Source organism: Schistocerca gregaria, chromosome 1 (assembly GCF_023897955.1).
Source record: "Schistocerca gregaria isolate iqSchGreg1 chromosome 1, iqSchGreg1.2, whole genome shotgun sequence".
NCBI lineage: Eukaryota > Metazoa > Arthropoda > Insecta > Orthoptera > Acrididae > Schistocerca > Schistocerca gregaria.
In genome coordinates this window covers 174,736,921-174,761,906 of record NC_064920.1, presented here as the reverse complement: position 1 = coordinate 174,761,906, position 24,986 = coordinate 174,736,921, and the positions used below count along the sequence as shown (strand labels likewise).

At 45.3% G+C, this 24,986-nt stretch overlaps 1 protein-coding gene and 1 pseudogene across 2 annotated transcripts in view; one reads left to right on the top strand and one right to left on the bottom strand.

Annotated features, from left to right (window-relative positions):
* LOC126336196 (EGFR adapter protein-like) overlaps positions 1 to 24,986 on the bottom strand; it is a 1,052,725-nt gene that overhangs the window by 71,515 nt on the left and 956,224 nt on the right. The gene's annotated exons all lie outside the window — the stretch shown is intronic.
* LOC126289110 (5S ribosomal RNA) lies at positions 14,094 to 14,211 on the top strand (annotated as a pseudogene).

Sequence of the window (24,986 nt, the reverse complement as noted above, 5' to 3'; positions counted from 1 at the left end):
TAGAACAAGCCGTGAGATAATAGTCAAAGGCCGCCTGAAGGTTGCGCCCTCAGCAGAGGGAGAACTTGGGCGATGTGGAACAATTTTGATTCCACATAAAGATAAGAAACTCAACGCGTTGAAGTGTGTCCTGGCGGCGCAGGTTCTGGCTGACCTCGTTGCGGATTACGTGTACAGGCGACGGATTTCGTTGTCACTGTGCTTGAGATCGTGGGTGCAAAGGGAATGCCCTGGTGCCGGAACGCCCGCAGAAGCGGGAAAGGTGCCACTTCACCTTCCTGGAGGTCTCGTCCAATATACATCGCGGAAGATTTGACGACAGTCATGGCACTGACAGCGGCAGCCGCATTACTTGTGATCAATTCGAGGACTGCTCGAATCTCAGGGCCGGAGCGAACGAGGAGGGGGAGGAGGTCATCAGCTTATGCCCGACAGCGAGAAGCGTTTTGGCGAAGGGTGAGGCCAAAGAGCTTGGTTGTCAAGCCCCCAGTGAGGGGCTCAAGGGCAGTGACATACAGGAGGGTAGAGAGGGAGCACTCTTGCCGTACGGAATGGCAGATGACTTGGACACGTGAACTGGCGCTGTTGTAAACACGGTGGAGGACGTCGATGAACGGAGCGAGGATGCCTACTCGGGGAGAAAGATGACGCACTTTGCCGAACGCGCTATCGAAATCTATAGCGACGACCGCTGCACGGAGTCTGCAGTCCGCCGCCATCGCAATTAAGTCGCGGAATTTTCCTGTATGTTAACCTGTCCCCCAGGATTTTGTTCGGACAAGCAATGCCAGTAAGCGGGCGAAAATCTTGTAATCGGCATTGAGTAGGGTGAGCGGTCTATAACTCATGAACCTCGGGCTGGTTTGTCGACCGTAATGATAATACCCTCAATAAAGGCGGGTTGTATTGCTTGGTCAGATGTCATCAGTTACACAGTCGTCCACCGTGTTGCCAAGAGATCGCGGAAGGTACGGTAAAACTCAATCGGTAAGCAGTCAATGCCTGGTGATGTGTTGACTGCGTCCTTGTCGATTGCGTTGTAGACTTGCGCTGTCATAGTATCCGCCTCCGTGTGGGGAAGGTGCACGTGACGTAATTCAAAATGGAGTCATGTGCTTCAGTAAAAGCATCTCCTTCCGTGTAAGTACGACGGTAGTGTTCGACGAATGCGTGGACGATGTCATTCTGCTCGGTCACCTGCGGGCCATGAGGCGTGGTCAGGGTGTTTATGATCTGCCGACGACGATGTATGGGCGGAATTTCCAACTGGGCATTATCGTGGCGCCGCGTCGGTATCACGGCCCTTATCAATTTCCAGCGCCTTAGTTCTTTGCAGCCTGGTGGTCTGGAATTGGCAGCTGAGTTCCAGTTCTCTGAGAACAGCTTAGCAGAAGTCAACAGCGTTGCGATGCCTGTAGGCCAAGTCTTTTGCGTATCTCATCAGTGTCCTTCGAATCGCTGGTTTGCTGCAGTCCATCCACCATGTCAATGTCAAGTGGTAGCGGGGAAGGCATCGTTCGCAGGATGTCCATGTCTCAGTTACTTGTTGGCTACAAGTCAGATCATGCAGGAGAGAGGTATTTTGTTTCCATGGATTTTCGGCGGAAGGAGGACAGCGCAAATGTAAGCGCAATCGTCAGAAAAGGCCAGTGGCCAGCTTTCAGCGCCCCGTATCGCAGATCTAAGAGTCTGTGAGGCATATATCCTGTCTAGACGGCTTGCGGAATGACTGGTATGGAAGGTATGGCCAGAACGGTCTCCATGTTGGACTTCTTGGCATGTAGTATAGTCTGGGTCCCGATCTTTGGGGTGCAGAACACCGTTAAACTCAGTTGTCGTATCGCCCTAAAAAGAGGGGGGGGGGCGATTTCCTGTGAATAAAATTGGACCCGCTCTGTCGTTGGTCGGTGGCTGAAGGAGCGTAGACGTTAATGATGCGTGTTCCCTTTGCAGTGAGTTCCATGCCCCGAGCTGATGGAAGGAAGGCGACTTCAGTCGCTGAAGGAGATGGCCATTCCATGGCGGTAAAGCAATTGATATATGGCAGACCAGCCAAGTGAAATTCCTGCATAAGAGCGAAATGAATATCAGAAGCCCAGAACATCTTCTGCGTAAGGCGGGATTTTAAACCTGGAACGGATGTTTTTGGTGCTGATGGGTGTTATCCGGTAGGCTGGTGGCGGACTGCTCGAGGCTGGTCCACTCTGCCGTCAGCGCAAGGGTTTGGGCGTCGTAGTGGAACGTTATCCCGCCCAACCGCCCGCAGGGAATTTTGGGGAGAGTATTATTAGTGGATCGGCCCCTAGGACGCAGGGTCCCGTAACGGGTCTTGCGCCTCGACAGCCGGTGTCTCGTTCATATTGTCTGCAGAAGAAGTAGTAGTGGTACGTGGTGCAGTTTCGGTTGTGCTACGTCCATTAAATAGTTCAGCGTCCGCATGGGGCGTCGAGGCGACGGTCGCAGGCACACCGGTGGATGTCTCCACGCTCGGCTACGTCTACATGGATACTTTGCAAATGACATTTAAGTGCCAGGCAGAGGGTTCATCGAACCACCTTCGTCGGCAATAGCGGATGGATACTTTGCTAATGACATTTAAGTGCCAGGGAGAGGGTTCATCGAACCACCTTCGTCGGCAATAGCGGATTCGGGGACGTCGTACGGGTCGACGGCTGCGTCCGGCTGAGACGGCGGGTCGTCGGAGGCGCTCTCTGTGGGGGTATGGTCGGGCTCGTTTGTGGCATCCGGGCGGCGTTGCGAAGCGGTAGGAGAAGCAAGAGCAGCGGCGTAGGTCACGAGTAGCACCGTAGGTTGCGACGAGGTTGGTCCTTCGGCAGCTGGAAGCTGCGTAATACGCCGTTGTAGGCATTCGGATCTAAGGTGGCCTTCTTTGCCGCACCCGGAATAGGTCCGAGGTTGGCCGTGTTTTATAATTATTGCACGGAATCCGCCGATCTGTAAGTAGGACGGGACACGGCTTTGGAGATCAATGGTGACCTGTCGGACGCCGTTTAGGACAGGATACGTCCGAAACTGTGCCCACTTCTCCGCAGTATGGCCGTGGACTGTGTCGTATGGTGGGAGGGCCGCGACGACTTCCTCTGCCGGAATTTCTAATGGCAATTCGAAAATGCGTATCGTACGCATATGTAAGCCCGTGCGGTCGACAAATACCGCCCCCACATTGCATTAGCATGACATAAGCGGAGCGCCTATTTGGTCTGACGTGGGATGCGTTCGCACGCCGCGTCGTTAATGATTTTAACGTAGACCGTGCTGCTCATGATCGACAAATGTATTCCGATAATATCGGTCTCCGGGATCTTCACTTCCTCTCGCAGTAAACGCTCCACCTGGAGTGCTCTGGGTCGGGCATAATCGTTGCAGAAAGTAAATCGGAGTGTAGATAAACGGTAACGGTTCGCCATGTGTCGTAGACAGTAAGTCGACTCTTAAGCAATGGCCGTCAAAATGTAAGCATAGCGATATTTGGTCTCCGTGCACGGAAAACACGGACGCGTCCGCTCTGTTGCCCTGCTCTTAAACTACGCATTTCAGCTGGCCTGTGTTTATACCACGTCAATAAATTCTTAGAGTCTTCAATTAAAACTGTCTATACTTCCATGGTGCGTTACCGATGTTTTGCCTTCTCCTACTCTGAATCTTTTAAAGAAAGAGAAGCACTGCACTTCACTACTGCGTGAAACACTTCCATACTAGGGACGGTTGCATACTGCGGTATAACTGGTGTCCAAGAACGATAGCGAGAAACTGCCATATAGACCAGATAGAACAAGTCTTTTAACTCTACGTACGCGCGTACCGTCTAACAAGCCACGCCACACGGCACTAGGTACACTTTGTTTCTCAATACTGTTCCGATGTCATATGTTTGTTGCTAGTTTGTAACCATATGCGTTTTTATTAAATCACTGCTGATTGCTTCCAAATTTGTATAGTAACCTAATATTTCAAAACAATGGAAATTTTATAAATGAACATGGCATGTTTTTAAACAAAGCTTTAATCAAAAACCAAAACTTTTAACACTGCTGCTATGGAAAATTGATAACCAGTTTTCTTATCCAGTTATTAGCGCAAAATTAAAACCCTGTTACAACAGAGAACAAACAACGAAAAATACCGGTTATTCAGCTGAAACAGCGGTACCGATTTTAACCGGTCGATGTATCTCAACCCTACTCAGATATTCGTTCTTTGCCGAGTGTCGAGTTATTCTGGAGCCCAAGCAGTGCTACCACTGTGATGTGGAGGTCGTAGATCATAGACTTCCCTACGCCGATTCACATCCACGTTGGTGAGGCCAAGGCAACCATTACACCGACACTTAGATTTTGCCCGCATCTCGTGGTCGTGCGGTAGCGTTCTCGCTTTCCACACCCGGGTTCCCGGGTTCGATTCCCGCCGGGGTCAGGGATTTTCTCTGCCTCGTGATGGCTGGGTGTTGTGTGATGTTAGGTTTAAGTAGTTCTAAGTTCTAGGGCACTGATGAACATAGATGTTAAGTCCATAGTGCTCAGAGCCATTTGAACCAACTTAGATTCTGTACACAGAGTCCGACTTCTTTCTCTCATTCTTCTATTCTTAATTGTCGCTCTGGCCAGAACGACCATATGCGTTCTTTACATTCGCCCACCTATCATTTCTGTTCCTGGATTTCGTAGTGCATTCTCTTTTTCTCAGTTCCGTCGTCTCCGTATCCACGTTAATTCATCCTGCCACGTTTTCCGTGACTTTCCTGGGTCCCCTTCATCCCCTTCACATATCGCAAGAACGACATTGATAGTTTCATTCTAATAAGGTGTCCTGTCCGCATCAGGCTCCTTTTTCGTCCTTCGGCCAAGGTCAGCTTGCGAGTATAGGTCTGCCCGTTCCTATGTTTTTGTAATATCCTCCATTCCTGTGACTTGTTGTTTCCTTTGCGGCAAATATTTGCCTTAATATCTTTGTCTCGGAATACTGTCAGCAGTTCCCTGTATCTATTTCCTTAATGTAATCGTTTCAGATCGATATGGAGCTACCAGGACTATGACGCTCTAAACATCTCTCTACTTAACACTACGTCACGTACGCCAAAGGTATATTTGCCATTGCAATCCTTGCCTTAATGCAAACCCATTCTGTTCTGCTCGATAAAAAAGTTTGCACGCGTGGTCTCGGGTAGAGTCTTTGATTCATAATTAAACCGTCTTCGGTCCCGTGTTCGAGTCCCGCCGCTGCTTAAATTTTGATTAACAATCGGCATTGAAGGCTGGAGATTTACGGCATAAGAAGCCACCCTCATTCTGTCAAGGCCCTGTCAAAGAGGGCGGGAGAGCGAACAGAGGTTCAGAGCACACTCTGTTCCTAGGGGTGGGAAACTTCCCATAAAGGCGGAAGATTCAGCAATGATCAATGGCATAAGGATGCAGAAAGCAGTGGAAGCCACTACATTAAAGACACTTAACGTGTATCTACAAGGCATGTTACCTGTAACTGAAGAAGCGTCAAGATGACCTCTCCATTGGTAAAAGATTCCGGAATAGTCCTCAATTCGAATCTCCGGGACGGAATTGCCAAGGGGGACGTTGCCATGAGAAAAAGATTGAATAATCAACGAAAGGATAACGTTCTACGAGTCGGGAAGTGGAATATCAGAAGCTTGAACGTAGTAGGAAACTAGAAAATCTGAAAAGGGATACGCAAAGGAATGATCTATATATAGTAGGGGTTAGTGAAGTGAAGTGGAAAGAAGACAAGCATTTCTGGTCACTTGAATATCAACAGCAGCAGAAGGTGGGACAGATAGTCTGTTACGGCGAACAGTTCAGTGACAAGGTTGTTCTTACCAGAATCCACAGCAAACCAACACCGGCAACGATAATTCAGGTACACATGCCCACGTCGCAAGATGAAGGTGAAGAGATAGAGAAAGTGTGTGAGGATATTGAAAGGGTAGAACAGTATGTAAATGGGGATGAAAATCTAACAGTCATGCAGTTGTAGAGGAAGGAGTAAAAGAAAAGGCTACAGGAGAATATGGGCTTGGGACAGGGAACGAGAGAGGAGGAAGATTAACTGAGTTCTGTAACACGTTTCAGCTAGTAATAGCGAATACTTTGTTCAAGAATCACAAGAGGAGGAGGTATACTTGGAAAAGGTCGGGTGATTCTGGAAGTACTAAGGGATGACAAGATAAACTTGAAGTTCTATAAGGCTATAGATAAAGCACTAAGTCATGGCTTAGTAGGCGGTATAGTTGAAGAGCAATGGACATCTCTAAAAAGGGTCGTCACAGAAGAAGGTAACTGTGAAGAAAGCACGGGTAACAGAAGTGGTGTGTAGAATGTATGACGCTGACGACAAACCATCTGCCTTTCGGCAAAATAACATCCACACAAATTAGAAGACTGGAAGAGCTGACAATCATCTGAACAGCTCTTGCATCCAAGTTGGTGACAAGAATAATATATACAAGAACGGAAAAGATAATCGAGGATGTGGTATATGTCGATCAGTTTGACTTTAGGTAAGGTAAAGGCACGAGAGAGAGGAATCCTGATATCGCGGTTGATAATGGGAGTAGGACTAAAGAAAAATCAAGACACTTTCATAGCATTTGTCGATCTGGAAAAAGCATTTGACAATGTCAAATGGGGCAAGATCGTTGAAATTCTGAGAAAAAGAGGTGTAAACTATAGGGGAAGCCGGGTGATATACTATATGTACAAGAGCCAAGAGGGAATAATAAGAGTGGACGACCAAGAACAAAGTGCTCCGAGTAAACATTGTGTAAGACAGGGATGTAATCTTTCCCGTCTACTGTTTAATCTGTACATCGAAGAAGCAATGATGGAAATCAAAGAATGGTTCAGGAGTGGAATTAAAAATCAAGGTGAAAAGATATGATTGATAGATTCGCTGATGACATTGCTAACCTGAGTGATTGTGAAGAAGAATTACATCATCTACTGAATTACATGAGCAGTCTAATGAGTACAGAATAAGGATTGAGAGTAATTGGAAGAAAGGTGAAAGTAATGAGACGTAGCAGAAATGAGAACAGCGAGAAACTTAACATCAGGATTTATGGTCACGAAGTAAATGAAATTAAGGAATTCTGCAACCTAGGCAGGAAAATAAAGAGTGACGGACGGGGCAAGGAGAACATCAAAAGCAAACTGGCAATGGCAAACAGGGCAATCCTGTCCAAGAAAAATCTACTAATAACAAATATCGGCTTTAATTTGAGGAAGACATTTCTTAGAATGTACGTCTGGAGCACAGCATTGTATGGTAGTGATACGGCGACTGTGGGGAAACCGGAACAGAAGAGAATCGAAGCATATGAGATGCGGTGCTACAGACGAATCTTGAAAATTAAGTGGACTGATAAGGTTCTGCGCGGAATCGGAAAGGGACATGTGGAAAAATTGATAAGGAGAAGGGGGGTGTGGTAGGACATCTGTTAAGACAAGAGGGAATGACTTCCATGATACTACAGGGAGCTGTAGAGGACAAAAACTGTACAGGAAGACAGACACTGAAATACATCCAGCAAATAATTGAGGAGTAGGTTGCAAGTGCTACTATGAGATTAAGAGGTTAGCACGGGAGAAGAATTCGTGGCGGACCGCATTAAACAAGTCAGAAAACTGACGACGAAAAAAAATTACTCTTTTAAAATTGACTTCATCAACCGTCAATGGCGTAGGATCATTGGATGCCATACTCAATTATTTGTATGTTGTATGAAGCACATAAAGTTAACATGCAAATCTCTACCATTACACCAGAAATGCGTGAAATTCTGAAACAAAAAGTGCATCGTGGAACGATTGGACTAGCAGACCATAATGTCAGAATAACTGTGTGATTATCTCAAATAACGTTTTTTGAGTCATTGGTCTTCCGACTGGTTTTACGCGGCCCGCCATGAGTTGATCCCCTGCACCATCCTTTTCACCACAACGTAGACTTGCAAGCTAGTCCTCCATTGAAACTTCGTGACAGATTAAGACTGTGTGCCGGACCGAGACTCGAACTCGGGACCTTTGCCTTTCGTGGGCAAGTGCTCTACCATCTGAGCGACCCAAGCACAACTCACGCCCCGTATTCACAGTTTTACTTTGCCAGTTCCTCGTCTCTTACTTTTATAAACTTTACAGAAGCTCTCCTGCGAACCTTGCAGTACTAGCACTCCTGAAAGAAAGGATATTGCACAGATAGGGCTTAGCCCCAGCCTGGGGGACGTTTCCAGAAAGAGATTTTCACTCTACAGCGGAGTGGTCCCGAGTTCGAGTCTTGGTCCGGCACACAGTTTTAATCTGTCTGTTCATATCAGCGCACACTCCGCTGCAGAGTGAAACTCCCATTATGGGTAGTTCCTCCATTATTTTCTGGATGTATTTCAGTTCCTGTCATTCGCTGTAGCAAGCAGCAGTAACTCTCTACAGTTCCCGCTTCAAATGTTACTCACTGCGAAATCCACTGAGTGAATTTAAATTTGTATTTCTTCTTTATAAAAGAGGGAACTAACATTGCTGCAGGACAGCCTACATCTCAGGCATTGGCAAACTTTTTCACGTCCACATCCACAATTGCCGAACAGATCGGCAAGGAAGCGATCCAATGAAAACGTGTTAAAATATTATGTGTGGTCAACGACAGAGAGGGCAAAGTTTACGTTGCAGGTTATATAAAAGGGTGTTAGACGGGAGACTCTAGTGTCTCGTCACCTTTCATCGTGCAGTAAATGAGTACACCATTAGATGTAGGTAGAGGCTCCTTCAGTGTGACAGCAGTTGGAAGCGGATATCTGGGACGCGGTGCCGCGGCAGCGCCAGCGGCTTATTAGTGTGTGGACCGCGAGATCCGATAAGCTGCAGTTAACGAAGCGGCCGGCGGCCGAGTGTCCTCCAGAGGGCGGAGTTGCCTCTCCAGTAGCCGCCGCACCGCTCACTCCAGCGCCCTCCACGGACCCGTAATGAAACTCTCGTGGGTGGAATTGGGGCCCGCTTCCAATCCTCCAACAGGTCAGCGGCATTTCTGGCCAGCTAAGGTGGTCAGCTTCTTTCTCCAACTGCGGCCGGAAATTAGGTGCTCTTGTTGAGCATCACCACCTGTATCTAGAAGGCCTTGCGTTTAGCTACAAATGGTTTCAAAAGGGCACTGGCAGGATTACTCATTGAAAGATTTAAATATAATTAATAGTTCATCGAATATTCGATCATATGCGTACACATGGGGACTTCAGAAAGCAAGTTACATGTGTCGTTCCACCATTGCACAACATGAGTGGCACAAGTGAGATGAACAGTGTCTGCATAATATCCGGAACATGTATTTTCTTCTGCGGTACGTATAACAGCTGCAGTACAGGTTCCGACTGAAATGGCGCGACAACTGGAAACATATTGAATTCAACGGGACAGTAAGAAAATGGTTCAAATGGCTCTGAACACTATGGAACTTAACTTCTGAGGTCATCAGTCCCTTAGAACTACTTAAACCTAACTAACCTGAGGACATCACACACATCCATGCCCGAGGCAGGATTCCAGCGGTCGCAAGGTTCCAGACTGTAGCGCCTAGAACCCTCGGCCACTCGGGCCGGCGGGAAAGTAAGATTCCTGTAGGCTAAGCATTTAAATTTTCGCAAAGATTCAGCATGAAACGCTGGGTTATGTGAACCACGAGCAATGTAGCGTCCAGCAGTAGTCAAATGGTGCCAACAATTTAACGAAAGCAGCACAAACGTACTGATGATCACTGAGTAGCGCACACCGAGCATTATGTAATTTTCATGTTTCCCACAAGCTGAAAAAACAGCCAGATCCGGCGGGGGGGGGGGGGGGGGGGAGAGGGAGATTTTCCAACGATGTGGGCATTCACACACCAGTTCTCGAATGGCTCGGTAACCAAGGAGCGTATTTCTATCATTGAGTGATTCGTATAAAGTTCCGATTTTTGTTTATAGAGGCTTTATGACTGTTGAAAAACACTGAAATTACAATGAAATCCAGACCTTCAGCTGCTTACAGGCGTTGACAAATATCAACGGGGAAAGATACCAGCTTCAGATTCATATGTTGAAAAATACTGACGTGAAGTGCAATGTAGCATTCAACAAAAATTACGTGGCCTTCCATAATAATGTGCTACATCTCAAAGTTCCCTATCATATACACTATAAAATCAAATTACATTGTTTATTTTCACAGAAATGTCAAAACCCAACCACCAAGGATGATACAGTAAATACGTAATCACACTGGACAGAAGAGTAATCACCCCCAGTAGACACTACGCTAATACAGTGCAATGCCGCCTCTATGTTCTTCAGGCATGTTATATGCATCTGCACACACTGACTGGTCGTTAGAGCTATGGGAATTTTGATTGCTTCATTTCACCCACTGTTCGAAATAGCCACAGACATTTTTATGGGTTTAAGATCGGATGGTCGTTCGAGGTGGAACAGGATCGCTGTGTCCGTGAAACCAAAAAGGTATGCGTGCAGATATGTGAAAACGTGTATTGTAGGCCTTGGAAGATAGAAGTGGCCACAGAATACTCACGATGATTTAGAAGAAAAGGCAACACTGGTAACCGAGAATATTCAGATAAGCGTCCTAGTTAATCTTCACGATAATGTGAATACGTTGGCCACCTCACGCCAGGAAGACTACCCCCAAACCACCGCACAACTGCCTCCGCTACGAAATGCAAACTGCACACGCTGCGTCATTCAGGTGTCAGAGTACTCGACGTCTTCCATCATTTGCCAAGAGGCACTAAAAAACACACCTCGAGTCAGGTAATGTCCACTACATCAAATCCCTCACCACCAAAATAAAAAGCAGTCATTATATTTCAGTAAAATCCCTGTTCCACATAAATCTGTTAACTGTTCAAATTACATTCGTTATGACTGTGTGAAAATAGTCATTTTGATAAGTCATTTCAAAAGTGGCCTCATGGGTTAGCCTACCCTAAAACAGTACATTATAATTAACAATTCATGTCAATAGTAAAAATATAAAACCGCCCATACGGGAACCCAATGCTGCTCAGCGAACACTGCCAGATTCCATGACAATGAAAACTGTCCCTCGTGTTACCCAGTTCATTTACAACACAAAATACGCGTTAAATTGTCTAAAAGTCTGTCTCTTCATTAAAAATTTTTATTGGCTGCTTTATCAGATGTCAAAAGCAATAGGTACGAAATTGTATTTGCAGCTGAAGTCGTTATTCAAAAGGATATCAATGATGCGATTCGCTGATGACATCGCTGTCCTCAGTGAAAGTGAAAAATAATTGCATGATGTGCTGAATGGAATGAACAGTCTAATGAGCACACAATACGGATTACGAGTTAATGTACGAAATACGAAGGTAATGAGAAGCAGCAGAAATGGGAACAGCGAGGAACTTAAAATCAGGATTGATTGTCACGATATAGATGAAGTTAAGGAATTCTGCTACCTACGCAGGAAAATAACCAATGACGGACGGATCAAGGAGGACATCAAAAGCACATTAACACTAGCGAAAAGGGCGTTCCCATATAGGCCTCATTTCGAGAAAGAAATTTCTCATAATGTAAGTTTGGAGCACAGTATCAAATGGTAGTGAAACATGGGATTGTGGGAAAAACAAGAGACGAATATGGAAAATTAGGTGGACTAATAAGATAAGGAACGAGGATGTTCTACGCAGGATCGGAGAGAAAGGACAACATGGAAAACACTTACAAGGAGGACAGGATGGTAGGACATCCGTCAAGACATGAGGGAATGACTTCCATTTACCAGAGGGAGCTGTAGAGGGTAAAAACTGTAGAGGAAGACAGAGATTGGAATACGTCCATCAAATAATTGAGAAAGTAGGGTGTAAGTGCTACTCTGAGATGAAGAACTTACCACAGGAAGAATTCGTGGAGGGTCGCATGAAACTACTCCGATGACTGAAGATTCAAAAGAAAAGAGAGCGAGAGAGAGAGAGAGAGAGAGAGAGAGAGAGAGAGAGAAAATGTTCATTTACTCCTAGCTTCCCGTCTTCCTGTACCTCTTGCAAGTTTGGATGCCCATTAACCAGCTTCTTTCCCCTCGTTTAATACTGGATACACTTGACTCCCAGGGCCTAAGCGTCCGTAGTTTCGAACTCCCAACGGTGAAGTTTCTGAACTGCGTCCCATCGGAAGAACGAAAGCGTTCAATTAGCTCACTTAGTTAAGTTCGGGTTCAATATCTCCATCTAAATATTTCTTTCCCTTCTGAAGAATTAATGTTTGTGAACTACACTGACTGAGAAAAGTCGCAACGCCGAGGAGTTGTGAGTAAGTTGGTAGATGTGTCCCTGCATCAGAAAGAAGATGTTTATTCAAATTTCACGCCAGCCGTATATCCTCTATGAGGATACCAAACAGATCTGCTCGAAATGCACGCTATACCGCTCTTGAGTGTTAGTTACCTTTGAGTTTAGATGTGATGTGTTGATGTACATCAAGAGTGCTTTCAAGGCTACAAAAGCGGAATTATTAACATCTCACTGACTTCGGTGTCGTGTAATAAGACTACGAGACGGTGTACGTTCCCTCCGAGATACTGCACAAAGACATGACAGGTATCTAACCACTGTACGTATTTGCTTGTAGCGGAGGTCACATGAAAGAGCTCCGGACAACCACGTGGCATTACCGAGAGGGAAGACCACTGTGTACGGCGTATGGCTCTGGCGCATCGCACTGCGTCTGAAGCAGCAATTTCAGCAGCAGCTGGCCCTCCGTGACACAGCGAACCGTTACAAGTGCGTTATTTCAATGACAGCTCTGAGCCAGAATCCCTGTAGCGTGCATTACACTGACTCCAGACCACCTATCAACTACGACTTCGGTTGTGTCAAGCGAGAGAATACTGGCGGGCAGGATGGAGGTTTGTTGTGTTTTCTGATAAAATCTGTTTCTGCTTAGGTGACGACGACGGCCGTTTGTTGGTAGAAGGAAGCCAGTTGAAGGCCTCAACCAATGTCTCTGCGTGATAGGCAAACTCGACCTACACCTGAAGTTACGGTCTGGGGTGCGATATCGTATGACAACAGGAGCGCTCTCGTTGTTATCCCACGCACCCTGATTGCAAATCTGTACGTCAGTCTGGTGATTCGACCTGTTGTGCTGCCATTCATTAAGGGCATTCTAGTGGGTGTTTTCCAACAGGATAACGCTCGCCCACATGTCGTTGTTACCTTGGCCTGCTCGATCACCAGATGTATCCCCAATCGACCACATATGGGGCGTCATCGTACGAAAACTCTAGTGTCATCCGCAAACAGCATTAAATGTCTGTGTATTGATTGACCAAGTGCAACAGGCATGGAACTACACCCCACAAACTATTCGGCACCTGTAAATCACAATGCATTCACTTTTGCATGCTTGCATTCAACATTCTGGCGGTTACGTCGGTTGTTAATGAACAAGCATTTCACATTTCCAAAGCCTTATCTCGCGCTTGGATTAACCTGTGATCTTGCAATATTAATCACTTAAATATATTACCTATACAAACGTATTCGAGGAATTTCATTGCCATACATTAACTATTTTTAGTGCTGCGGTTTTTCTTCTCAATGTATTAAATAAGTACGAATTTTTCGTTTTTGCAGACCTTATCAGATAAGAAGTAGGAAGCATATTAACGCTCTTCTTGTCAATGATAGTACTTTAATCTTCAATGTTTCCAGCTTATCACGTACCTAAATAAATGCCTCGGTTAAAACTGAAGCGCGCAGCCCATTCTGACAGGCCGACCGCGGTGACCGAGCGGTTCTAGGCGATTCAGTCCGGAACTGCGTGACTGCTACGGCCGCAGGTTCGAATCCTGCCTCGGGCATGGATGTGTTTCATGTCCTTAGGTTATTTAGGTTGAAGTAGTTCTAAGTTCTAGGGTACTGATGACCTCAGATGTTATGTCCCATAGTGCTCAGAGCCATTTGAACCATTTTTGAACCCATTCTGACAAAAGGATTGCATGTGAAAAAATTCAGAATTATGCACGTTGGTTTTTTCCTAAAGGTAATACAGTTTTTGTGGCAACGGCCTTGCCGTAGTGGGTACACCGGTTCCCGTCAGATCACCGAAGTTAAACGCTGTCGGGCGTGGCCGGAACTTGGATGGGTGACCATGTAGGCCGCCATGCGCTGTTGCCATTTTCCGGGGTGCACTCAGCCTTGTGTTGCCAATTGAGGAGCTACTCGTCCGAATAGTAGCGGCTCCGGTCTAAGAAAACCATCATAACGACCGGGAGAGCGGTGTGCTGAGCACATGCCCCTCCTATCCGCATCCCCCCCCCCCCCCCCCTGAGGATGACACGGCCGTCGGATGGTCCCGATGGACCACTTGTGGCCTGAAGATGGAGTGCATTTAATTCAGTTTCTGTAGGAAACTTTCGTTTCTATTTTGTTGGTTTAAGAGTGCATGTAAGAAATTGTACTAAGATGCACAGTGGTTTGTTTCTAAAGGTTATTGACTTTTCGGAGGCAATGCAGTTGTAAAATTTTGTTTTCTACTTTGTTAGTTTAAGTGTTCTTCTAAGTACTTTTATTTACTGGTAATCTAACGTTTAAAATGAACCACATAGTCCTGTTGAACTAGTTCAGTAAGGAAAACTATCTCAGAACTACTTCGCCCATTTGTATTACACATAGAAATGCTTCGCGGCGGAGGGGTATCATTAAGCTTCCGGCCAACGCCGCCTGGCTGCCATTGGGGCAAAGCATTCCCGCCAAATATGTGCGTTAACAACTGATCACTCTCTTCCTTCGAACCGCTACATAACGCTGCGGAAAGAATGTTAATCCAAGCTGTACAATCTTCATCAATTATGCTGAACTCACAAGTAATTGCGGTAAAGACTAATCTCTCAGTTTCCAAACGCCTCATATCGTTGCAGGACAGAAGTGAAGCCATACAGTACAACTTGCTGCGAATAGTGCAACTTACAAAATCGCATATCATATTTGTTGGAACAATACAAGCACACCTATTCAAAACACTGAGGGATATATTTCGCCTGCAAGATACAACCTTCTGTAATATACATTAACAGGCTCCGAAAATTTGTCGCCTGAGTTCCGGTTAACCTTGTGTATGAATATTCCAGATGTAGGAGAACCAACAGATTACAAACAAAGAACAGAACAAACCAGAGAAAAGAGCATTCCGCAATAGAAGATCATTTCGTGTTGAAATGAGCAGGCAACACTTAATTTTAGTTGCAGGCTTGGAGTCATGTCCAAGTTTATATAACTTTTTTAATGAACTTCCAACGTAATATGGAGGTAGGAACGGAAAATTGGATTATTAAATTGTTTTTTCCATGTCCTGTCACAGTTCAAGTATTTTTAATTGTAATGTCTAGTTTCTGACTACAATGGACACAAATTAAAATTTCTAAATGTAACTGTGACAGGCAGTGGAAAATAATTTTTTTATGGCGGGTAGACATGGCTGCACAAAAACTCAACTCTTTTTTAAACCGGCACAAAACAAGGTGAAAGAACATGTTCGCCTACAGTATTGAATTTCCGACGGTGTGTGTGCTACAAGGTTCCGTATTATCTGTTTTTGTTGATACTTTAAGGAAGCCTTACAGGAAGAGGTCTGGAGAAGGTAAATGGGGAGAACGTGGGGGCCTGTAATACTTTAAAGATGATACGATAAAAAATAAAATTAGCTTAAGAAATGAATTGCTTCATTAGATATGTGAAAGTACAACTGCCCATTTACAACCAACGATAACGTTTGTCTGCCTCAAGAAGCGAAATGAACTGTGTAATGATGTTTTGGTACAAAATAATGTTCACTGTAGTTCCAAACAAATAGGGCCTGCTACTCGTCGTCGGGATAAAAGAAACTCTCCAATCTCCTGACAGTACAAACGGTCTGTATGGGAGACATGTGGATTTTCGGTTTGTCAGATTCTTGTGTTATGACTATTCACGTATCCATTAAGGTGAAACCACACCTCGTCAGTGAAGAAACACAATTCAGTTCTGCGATTCCATCACCGAACCCATATACAGTATGTTAGACGATTTTCTTTACCTGGTGCTTTCAATTTCTGCCCACTAAAAATATGATATATGATAAATTGCAATTTCTGGAACGCTCTCCGATCAATAACATATAAGATCTGGGATTGGAGAGATGGTGTCCTGAAAACTTTTTATACGCGAACGCAGCATTGCATCCCCTCATCTCAGCAAGTTTAGCGTGCATCAAAATGGCCATCGTCAGGTTCTCTTCCTGTCTGCAATTCCTCCACTTTCCCAAAAACGAGCGATTGATGTCATTGTTACAATTTTCGGCACTGCAGCATCTGTGTCTAGAACGTCTGCATACTAACGGTTGTTCGACAGTCAAAACTCGTTGTTATTGTGAAAACGACATGTTTATCGAGCAATAAACTGTGCAGCAATGGAACTGTCACGTGGTCTGTATCCGTTGCACTGTCGCTTTTACTTGATGGCTGTAACACCTATGGCGCTACCTTGCGGTGGTTGATCGAATAAATGCAGTGCAACCACTAGAGACAGATACCTTTATTCACATCTGCGCGACTTTCCGATCGCAGTGTGGATGTTAATTCCTTCACTAATTGGTTTCTACTAAGTCATGTAAGTAACTTTAATTCGTCAGGGAAGGCTTTCCACGACTAAATATGAATTATACTACGACATAGGCAACTATAAAACTTTAACCTGTTTTAATTACTATCGAATCACCTGTACATTTTCCTTAATCTCCTTTATTAGTTGGGATCCCATGCAACTAGAAACGATGCTGATTGCCTTCCACCGCCGAAATTGAGTGAGACCTCAATTAAATTCCTGGCAGCTCGCAAATTTCCTCTCCAAAAGGCAGAACCAATTGCAACCGCCTGAAACCCCTGTGACGATCAGTTGACGATCATCTTGTAACACCATAGCTCTAATACTCTACTGATTTATTTTGCTTTTGTTTTACTTAGTATTACATCGTTGAGCTTCTGTAAATGTGTTTGTTTGAATCGATAACATAAAATTGTATACTCCTTTCTTTGTAAAAACTTTGATGTAATGGTTTGATTCTATGAAAAGTAGTGTATCTGTCATTGAAATTCTTTGTCCAATTTGGAGGGAACAAAACGTACTGTATATAATTGTAATTTTGTGTGAATAATTTTTGTAGGAATGTCAATATGTGCGAATGTTCTGTTTTACTTAATGTATTGGTTACTGTTATGTAAGCTACTGACCTTCACTTAGGGTTCTTAAGTATGTCATGTGTAAAAGGTGTAGTGGTTCCCCTCGTGAACGGAACTGTGTAGCGCGCGCAAATTGTGGTTGGCCTAAGTAGGAAAGGTGGAACAAGAGTCAGTCGGGGCGAGCTACCGAACTGTGCACTGCTCATGTAAAAGGTGTATATTGTGCTGGTTCCGAGAAAGGCTTTTTCTGCTACTTTCCAATGCTTCGGATGGATGGATAAATAGCTGGAACGATTCTGGAATAGGTATTCATCCTCGTCACCAAGAAGGGCCAAACTCCAGCAATTCTGTCTGCAAATCCGCCTACCAACACGCAGTTACCACTACATTACGCAATCACTGTAAAGGAGTACTATAATAATGTACAGTGAAGGATCAGCGTATTGGATGTGTTAGTGTGCTCAAATATCAGGTAACTTGTAACTGAATTTATGTACTTAGCTTGATTTTTTCCCTATCACAACACCACTTAGGTTCCTCACTATTTAAAATATGATTACCGAGCGTCCTATTTTGTGGAAAAAATATGAAAGCCTCGAAGTCAGACAGTTAATTACATAATGTTATTTGATCTTTGATGAGAAGTGCATATTCAGATTTACTGTGGATTTAGTGAAATTGTGTGAGGCAGTAAATGTAGTTCGTGAAGTTTCAAAGTCACCTATTTAATTATTTACTTGAAAGTAAAATTTGCTGTTCCTTTTATAAATTAAAGTTCTTAATATTGAGGCTTATAAAGTTTTCTTATTTAAGGATCATAGTGCTGCCTGTAGTAAATGTTAAAAGCTGATTCAGTTTCTTATAAATTTGTCAACTGTAGATTTGTGACTGCAGCAAAAGTCGTGAATTGCATTTGTGGAAAGTTATATTGGCTTGCTAAGCTCTTGTTTCTTTCGGGTCTTGAAACTGCATATTAATAGTGTAACAAGATCCACAGGTTATCATTTACCACTATTTATGAAAACAATATCTTCATTCAAAAGACAGTGAGAACTAACATGTTAGTGAATTCCAATTAACTCTCATTTTAAATAGTAAAGTATTTAACTGAGAGAGACTTAACCTATTACCAGCTCATAATTTTGCAGTGAACAACATTTATAATTCTATGCCGACTAGGAAAGTGTTTGAAAAATAATACTTGACATGTGTCCAATTAATTATTCTGCAGAGAATATTAATAGTAATGTTATAAAGACCATTCAGTTTGAATAAGCCTTGAAAGTAGTAGTGTGTTTCGGTATCTGTTACATTTTTGCAAATACACTCCTGGAAATGGAAAAAAGAACACAATGACACCGGTGTGTCAGACCCACCATACTTGCTCCGGACACTGCGAGAGGGCTGTACAAGCAATGATCACACGCACGGCAGAGCGGACACACCAGGAACAGCGGTGTTGGCCGTCGAATGGCGCTAGCTGCGCAGCATTTGTGCACCGCCGCCGTCAGTGTCAGCCAGTTTGCCGTGGCATACGGAGCTCCATCGCAGTCTTTAACACTGGTAGCATGCCGCGACAGCGTGGACGTGAACCGTATGTGCAGTTGACGGACTTTGAGCGAGGGCGTATAGTGGGCATGCGGGAGGCCGGGTGGACGTACCGCCGAATTGCTCAACACGTGGAGCGTGAGGTCTCCACAGTACATCGATGTTGTCGCCAGTGGTCGGCGGAAGGTGCACGTGCCCGTCGACCTGGGACCGGACCGCAGCGACGCACGGATGCACGCCAAGACCGTAGCATCCTACGCAGTGCCGTAGGGGACCACACCGCCACTTCCCAGCAAATTAGGGACACTGTTGCTCCTGGGGTATCGGCGAGGACCATTCGCAACCGTCTCCATGAAGCTGGGCTACGGTCCCGCACACCGTTAGGCCGTCTTCCTCTCACGCCCCAACATCGTGCAGCCCGCCTCCAGTGGTGTCGCGACAGGCGTGAATGGAGGGACGAATGGAGACGTGTCGTCTTCAGCGATGAGAGTCGCTTCTGCCTTGGTGCCAATAATGGTCGTATGTGTGTTTGGCGCCGTGCAGGTGAGCGCCACAATCAGGACTGCATACGACCGAGGCACACAGGGCCAACACCCGGCATCATGGTGTGCGGAGCGATCTCCTACACTGGCCGTACACCTCTGGTGATCGTCGAGGGGAAACTGAATAGTGCACGGTACATCCAAACCGTCATCGAACCAATCGTTCTACCATTCCTAGACCGGCAAGGGAAATTGCTGTTGCAACAGGACAATGCACGTCCGCATGTATCCCGTGCCACTCAACGTGCTCTAGAAGGTGTAAGTCAACTACCCTGGTCAGCAAGATCTCCGGATCTGTCCCCCATTGAGCTTGTTTGGGACTGGATGAAGCATCGTCACACGCGGTCTGCACGTCCAGCACGAACGCTGGTCCAACTGAGGCGCCAGGTGGAAATGGCATGGCAAGCCGTTCCACAGGACTACATCCAGCATCTCTACGATCGTCTCCATGGGAGAATAGCAGCCTGCATTGCTGCGAAAGGTGGATATACACTGTACTAGTGCCGACATTGCGCATGCTGTGTTGCCTGTGTCTATGTGCCTGTGGTTCTGTCAGTGTGATCATGTGATGTATCTGAGCCCAGGAATGTGTCAATAAAGTTTCCCCTTCCTGAGACAATGAATTCACGATGTTCTTATTTCAATTTCCAGGAGTGTAGTTTATGCTGCTCTAGTTGTTCGTCCCAACCTTAACGTTAACATAGGCAGGTGTCAGAATTCATTGCACTCGTGTGTGGTAAAGTATAGGTTGTGTTTATCCATTGAAGTTACTAATAACAATTTTCTTGAACGAGAATGTTAATCATTCTCTTGCCTAGTTAAGCTGGCGACCGTTTTCTTTATCCGTTAAACAGTGCAGATAGGCAAAATATTTGTTTGTTAATGTTCAAATATTTACGTAATTCTGACTTTCATTTCCAATAAGCCACCTCCATTAGGTACAACACGGTCAACATAACAAAATTCCTCTCAGAGGGTAACACTGCTCTGTTGCTTTATACCATAATTGCTTTAACGAGATAGTTTTATTTCATAATCTGCCTCCAACTTTAAGGTTATGGTGTAGCAGTGGCAGACGGTAGTGTTATGAGCTTCGTGGCGTTTAGGACACAGGAGGAGGTGGGGGAGGTCTTATAATGTTTGTCCTGTAATGGCCATCTGATTTGCAGCTGCTTGTCTCGACCGTAACTCAGGCATCAGCTTACAGTCGCATTTGCTACTATAGTTTACTCTAGACTCTCGCTTAATCACTGTGATTCTGATCAAGCCACTAGTATAAATTAAGGACGACTGAAGAGATTACAAAGCACCTTAAATAAGACTGACAGACTGACTCGGTACGTCGCAGCCTGGGGAACAACTTCTGTTAGAGACAAAATATTCGTTGATGCTTCCCAGCAAGGTGTCCTTCAGTTTTCGCTGCGCCTGGGACGACGAGTTACTTGTGAACTAGCAGGGTCCACTAACCACGTGTACTGCACACCTGTAAACTGATACCGCAATTTTCAACAAGAAAAATATAAGGTTGGTTGGTTGGTTGGTTTGGGGGAAGAGACCAAACAGCGATGTCATCGGTCTCATCGGATTAGGGAAGGACGGGGAAGGAAGTCGGTCGTGCCCTTTCAAAGGAAACATCCCGGCATTTGCCTGGGGTGATTTAGGGACATCACGGAAAACCTAAATCATGATGGCCGGACGCGGGATTGAACCGTCGTCCTCCCGAATGCGAGTCTAGTGTGCTAGCCAGTGGGCCACCTCGTTCGCTGAAAAATATAAGAACGAGTGTGTCTTAGTGGAGGAACAAATCATGAACTTCATTTATGTTCGGCTTAGTGCTTTTCATGTGGTGCAGAAAACTGGATGGTAGGCAATACACAAGGCATCCGAACGGTGCATTGTCGCTATACCCTGCCTCACCTTAGGGGCATAACCTGCCTTTGACGACTCGCAGTGTCGCCGGAAAGCATCTTTTTCTTGTTCCTTTGTCCAGGATCGGCGCAGGATCAGTATGGTTACTTACAGAGCTGGCACAGTCAGTTTAAGGTGTGGCCGGATGCCCTTCTTGACGCCAACATATTGCCTACTGGGACGAAGTATGTGTACCCCAACTGTCTGCGTGTGAAAGTGAGGGTGTAACTGGTAGGAACTTGGGTACCTAGCTGATATTCACCTAGCGGGATGTAGGCAACTGGCTAAAAGGCACGTCTGGGCTGCCCGGTACACCGACCGTCATCGTTCCCACGCTAGGTTGGATTCGATACAGGACCAACGCACCTCCCCATACTAGAAGCGACTCTTTAACATTCATTGATACCTGGGCGGATGTTTCATTGGGAAGAAATTACAACCATTTTATCTCTAAGAAAAGTTGTTCCCCATGACGTGACCTATCACCTCTAAACGTTTGTCCCAAAGGCTTGGCGACATCTTGTATATTGAATAATGCCCTCAATTTAAGATACTGGGTGGTTATAACTCAACTGCGTCTGCTTACAGACATCCATTGTGGGATATAATTGTCGTATGGCATCTAACGCGTTAATGCAGAACCGATTTACGATGAAAAAAATTAGTTCCTATTTTGGCCACCAGGTGTAAGTCTGGCGCTGTGATTGCAAGAAAGACTTTCTATGTGTCCATATGCAAGGATTAAGAAAGGCCAAATAAGTGAACAAAATTGTTCAAATGGCTCTAAGCACGATGGGACTTAACATCTAAGGTCAACAGTCCCCTAGAACTTATAAGTACTTAAACCTAACTAACCTGAGGACATCACACACATCCATGCCCGAGGCAGGATTCGAACCTCCGATCGTAGCAGCATCGCGGTTCCGGACTGAAGCGCCTAGAACCACTAGACCACCGCGGCTGGCGAGAAAAGGTAAGCAGGAATGAAAAGTAGAACATGTGAAACGTACTGCAGACCTCGCATTGCATCTACATCTACACCTACATCCATACTCCCAAAGCCACCCGACGGTGTGTGGCGGAGGGTACCTTGAGTACCTCTATCGTTTCACCCTTCTATTCCAGTCTCGTATAGTCCGTGGAAAGAAAGATTGTAGGTATGCGCCTATGTGGGCTCTGATTTTATCCTCATGGTCTCTCCGCGAGATCTACCTAGGAGGGAGGAATATACTGCTTGACTCCTCGGTGAAGTATGTTCTCAAAACTTCAACAAAAGCCCGTACCGAGCTACTGAGCGTCTCTCTTGCAGAGTCTCCCACTGGAGTTTATCATCTCCGTAACGCTTTCGCGATTGCTAAATGATGCTGTAACGAAGCGCGCTGCTCTCCGTTGGATCTTCTCTATCTCTTCTATCCTCCCTATCTGGTACGGATCCCACACTGCTGAGCAGTATTCAAGCAGTGGACGAACAAGGGTGCTGTGACCTACTTCCTTTGTTTTGGGACTGCAATTCCTCAGGATTCTTCCAATGAATCTCAGTCTGGCATCTGCTTTACCGACGACTAATTTAAATGGTCATTCAATTTTAAATCACTCCTAATGCCTACTCCCAGATAATTTATGCAATTAACTGCTTCCAGTTGCTGACCTGCTATATTGTAGCTACATGATGAAGGATCTTTCTTTCTATGTATTCGGAACACATTAAACTTGTCTACATTGAGATTGAGTTGCAAGTGAACTTTATCGCACACTGCCTAGAGTAAGGAAAAATATATTTCAGATTTGATTGGGATGCATTAAAAAAATCGCGTGGCAAAAGAAGCACTGTCCATTTCCCTAGACTCACGACGTCCAAGCAAGCGTGAAGCCTGAAAAATTCATTGCGGTCTTGTAAGAATTACAAAGACAGCTTTCTAAACGTTTTGAGGACTGCCGATCTTACATGTGTTTTCGTGCTGTTTACCATTTGCTGTTTCAGCTGAAAGCGCACCTGCGCATATGAGCATGGACCGGACTCACCTGCAGTGTAATTCCCATTTTTCCTTAAAACTGTCCAGGACGTCTACATCGCTTTCCGAGGAGAAGAGTAATGAGGCTGCAAATGAGATAAAATATTTCGATCGTCATTCTTGGGTCAAAGGCTTTTTTCCATTTTTTAAATTAAATACGCTACAATTACCGTTGCAATCTGAGTGCAAAAATCTGCGGAACTGTCTGCGTATGACTGTATGCTGACAATTTTTACGAGATAAAGATTTCTTATCTTCACAATGCCAATAGAATTAAATAACTATGAATTTTTTTTGTTATCTCTGTCGCTCATAAATATGAAATATAAAACCATGTGATATGGAGTTCTGCTGCATTGCCATTTAAGAGCAGCAAATTCGCCATTTCCCCCACTTCCCACTTCCACTGCCCAGACAGCTTAGCACGCCAGTGGGAAAACAGTGCAGACGGGTGAGGGAGCTGCGGTACTCCTGCCAGCGCACTAGTCGCGTGCCAGAATTTAGCTGTGCCTGGTCTATATGCTCTAACATGCTTGCCCCTTAGTGCCATTACACCGTGACGCTTACTACATTACTGGCCATTAAAATTGCAACACCAAGAAGAAATGCAGTTGATAAGCAGGTATTCATTGGACAAATACATTATACTAGAACGGATATGTGATTACATTTTCACGCAATTTGGGTGCATAGATCCTGAGAAATCAGTACCCAGAACAACCACCTCTGGCCCTAATAACGGCCTTGATACGCCTGGGCATTGAGTCGAACAGAGCTTGGATAGCGTGTACAGGTACAGCTGCCAAGGCAGCTTCAACACGTTACCACAGTTCATCAAGAGTAGTGACTGGCGTATTGTGACCAGCCAGTTGCTCGGCCGCCATTGAGCAGACGTTTTCAATTGGTGAGAGATGTGGAGAATGTGCTGGTCAGGGTAGCAGTCAAACATTTTCTGTATCCAGAAAGGCCCGTACAGGACCTGCAACACGCGGTCGTGCATTATCCTGCTGAAATGTAGGGTTTCGCAGGGATCGAATGAAGGGTAGAGCCACGGGTCGTAACACATCTGAAATGTAACGTCCACTGTTCCAAGTGTCACCAATGCGAACAAGAGGTGACCGAGACGTGTAACCAGTGGCACTCCATCCCATCACGCCAGGTGATACGTCAATATGACGATGACGAACACACGCTTTCAATGTGCGTTCACCGCGATGTAGCCAAACACGGATGCGACCATGATGATGTTGTAAACAGAACCTGGATTAATCCGAAAAAGTGACGTTTTTCAAGGGTAACCGCAGCCATGGTCTCCGAGCTGATAGTCCATGCTGGTGCAAACGTGGTCGAACTGTTCGTCCAAGTGGTTGTTGTCTTGCAAACGTCTCCATCTGCTGACTCAGGGATCGAGACATGGTTGCACTATCCGTTACAGCTATGCGGATAAGATGCCTGTCATCTCGACTGCTAGTGATACGAGGCCGTTGGGATCCAGCACGGCGTTCTGTATTACACTCCTGAACCCACCGATTCCATACCCACTAACAGTCATTGGATCCCGACCAACGCGAGCAGCAATGTCGTGATACGATAAACTGCAATCGCGATAGGCTACAATCCTGCCTTTATCAAAGTCTGAAACATGATGGTACGCGTTTCTCCTCCTTACACAAGGCATCACAACAACGTTTCATCGGGCAACGCCGGTCAACTGCTGTTTGTGCATG